This window comes from Ovis canadensis, chromosome 2 (genome assembly GCF_042477335.2).
Source record: "Ovis canadensis isolate MfBH-ARS-UI-01 breed Bighorn chromosome 2, ARS-UI_OviCan_v2, whole genome shotgun sequence".
In the NCBI taxonomy this organism is placed as follows: Eukaryota; Metazoa; Chordata; class Mammalia; order Artiodactyla; family Bovidae; genus Ovis; species Ovis canadensis.
Window position 1 is genome coordinate 139,676,661 of NC_091246.1, and position 3,174 is coordinate 139,679,834.

At 41.5% G+C, this 3,174-nt stretch overlaps 1 non-coding gene across 1 annotated transcript; it reads left to right on the forward strand.

Annotated features, from left to right (window-relative positions):
* The first annotated feature begins 2,481 nt into the window (after window positions 1-2,481).
* Window positions 2,482-2,588, forward strand: LOC138434963 (U6 spliceosomal RNA). The gene has a single exon (XR_011255009.1). It is a non-coding gene; the product is annotated as a U6 spliceosomal RNA (small nuclear RNA).
* The last annotated feature ends 586 nt before the right edge of the window (window positions 2,589-3,174 follow it).

The window sequence follows — 3,174 nt, forward strand, 5'->3', positions numbered from 1 at the left end:
GCCTCTAGAAGTTTTGAATGACACCCACAAAGAAGGAAAATGATAGTCTGAGTTGGCTGCAAATATGGGGTCCCTTCATACAATTTTTTAGTAACTTTCCCAGAAGTTAGAAAACAAAGGCAATAGAGGGAAAAAAGTACTAGTTATGGGTACAAACTTGAGGATCAGTCAGGGAAGAAAACATGTTAATAACTAAATTAATAGATTTCATGACCCTAGTAGTGTCTGCACAGTACACATCACTCACTATCTGTAGGTATTTGATTCATCTGTTTGTTGATTATCTGTTTTTCCACACTTGAATGGAAGCCCTAAGAAAGTAGGGACATTTCTTGCTGTATTCCTAGCATCTAGTAACAAAATTAATCCTCAATAAGTATTTGGTTGAATAACTAGTAAAAGTTGTTGCAACATGCACCAACCCCATGGGATAGTTTCAAGATCTTTCAGGAGCAATTCAGGAGCATAATCCTTATATTCAGGTTATTTTTTATGCTAAAATACAAAATATCCCTAGCTGACCTTGGAAAAACTGTGAAACCTTAAAGACTGGTCATGGCAATGAAAATCTGTGAATCTCCTGATAAAGTGTAGGACATTTCAGAGTCTCAGAAGATAAGACCTCAGTGTAATACATGCATCTCTGTACCACAAGAGAATAAAAGCCCTCCTAATTTCTGTTTATCTCTTGTCAAAAGGGACCTGGATTGATCCTAGAAGTGCCCTTGAATCAAGTACAAGATGGAATGAGTCAATTCTGAAGAACTTTTTTTGGGTCAGAGATTCACTGTTGCCAGGGTTGTTCTAAGAGTTTGTGAAGTTGCTTATAAAAGAGTGATTCTTTTATTTCATCTATTCATCCATCTGGGCCTTCCCTGATAGCTCAGTTGGTAAAGAATCCACCTGCAATGCAGGAGACCCCAGTTCAATTCCTAGATCAGGAAGATCTGCTGGAGAAGGGATAGACTATCCCCTCCAGTATTCTTGGGCTTCCCTTGTGGCTCGGCTAGTCAAGAATCCGTCTGCAATGTGGGAGACCTGGGTTCGATCCCTGGGTTGGGAAGATTCCCCCAGAGAAGGAAAAGGCTACCCACTCCAGTATTCTGGTCTAGAGAATTCCATGGACTGCATAGTCCATGGGGTCGTGAAGAGTCAAACACGACTGAGCGACTTTAACTTTAATCCATTCATCCATCCAATATTATTTCAGTGCTTACTATGTGTCAGGAACTTTCCGAGTGCTGGGTGCACTAATGAATGAATTCTGTATCTCTCTTCAGATTCTAGGAGAGCATTCTGGAGAAACTTCCTTTAGGGAGATGAGGGAGTTCTAAGACTCCATGGTTTTGTAAGGATTCAGGGTGCTGATTTGAACCAGGTTTGTAGGGAGACTTAAAAGTTAACTACTCTAATGACTGCCCAACAGTCTCTTAAAGCAGTTCTCACTAAATATTTTTATTTTTACCATATAAAGTACTACACACAATCCTTACTTGAATGAGCCCCTAACTCTTTTTAACTTTTGGCTTCTTTTCTTCAAGTCATCCATCTAATCTCAAAACATGTAAATGGTTAGAGGTGAATCCTTTTGCTCAGTTCAGTTCAGTTACTCAGTCGAGTCCGACTCTTTGCGACCCCATGAATCACAGCACACCAGGCCTCCCTGTCCAACACCAACTCCTGGAGTTCATTCAAACTCACGTCCATCGAGTCAGTGATGCCATCCAGCCATCTCATCCTCTGTCATCCCCTTCTCCTCCTGCCCCCAATCCCTCCCAGCATCACAGTCTTTTCCAATGAGTCAACTCTTCGCATGAGATGGCCAAAGTATTGGAGTTTCAGCTTTAGCATCATTCCTTCCAAAGAACACCCAGGACTGATCTCCTTCAGAATGGACTGGTTGGATCTCCTTGAAATCCAAGGGACTCTCAAGAGTCTTCTCCAACACCACAGTTCAGAAGCATCAATTCTTCGGCGCTCAGCTTTCTTCACAGTCCAACTCTCACATCCATACATGACCACTGGAAAAACCATAGCCTTGACTAGACGGATCTTTGTTGGCAAAGGAATGTCTCTGCTTTTGAATATGCTATCTAGGTTGGTCATTACTTTCCTTCCAAGGAGTAAGCGTCTTTTAATTTCATGGCTGCAATCACCATCTGCAGTGATTTTGGAGCCCCCCAAAATAAAGTCTGACACTGTTTCCACTGTTTCCTCATCTATTTCCCATGAAGTGATGGGACCAGATGCCATGATCTTCATTTTCTGAATGTTGAGCTTTAAGACAACTTTTTCACTCTCCTCTTTCACTTTCATCAAGAGGCTTTTTAGTTCCTCTTCACTTTCTGCCATAAGGGTGGTGTCATCTGCATATCTGAGCTTCTTGATATTTCTCCCGGCAATCATGATTCCAGCTTGTGCTTCTTCCAGCCCAGCGTTTCTCATGATGTACTCTGCATAGAAGTTAAAATAAGCAGGGTGGTGCTCGCTTCGGCAGCACATATACTAAAATTGGAACGATACAGAGAAGATTAGCATGGCCCCTGCGCAAGGATGACATGCAAATTCGTGAAGCGTTCCATATTTTTCATGTTTGGGAATGCATGTAAGAATTAAAGATTTTAAAATTAAAAAAATAAATAAATAAAAAATTAAAAAAAAAAAATAAGCAGGGTGACAATATACAGCCTTGACGTACTCCTTTTCCTATTTGGAACCAGTCTGTTTTTCCATGTCCAGTTCTAACTGTTGCTTCCTGACCTGCATACAGGTTTCTCAAGAGGCAGGTCAGGTGGTCTGGTATTCCCATCTCCTTCAGAATTTTCCACAGTTTATTGTGATCTGCACAGTCAAAGGCTTTAGCATAGTCAATAAAGCAGAGATGTATGTTTTTCTGGAACTCTCTTGCTTTTTCGATGATCCAGCGGATGTTGGCAATTTGATCTCTGGTTCCTCTGCCTTTTCTAAAACCAGCTTGAACATCTGGAAGTTCACGGTTCATGTATGGATGAAGCCTGGCTTGGAGAATTTTGAGCATTGCTTTCCTAGCCTGTGAGTTGAGTGCAGTTGTGTGGTAGTTTGAGCATTCTTTGGCATTGCCTTTCTTCGGGATTGGAATGAAAACTGGCCTTTTCTGGTCCTGTGGCCACTGCTGAGTTTTCCAAATTTGCTGGC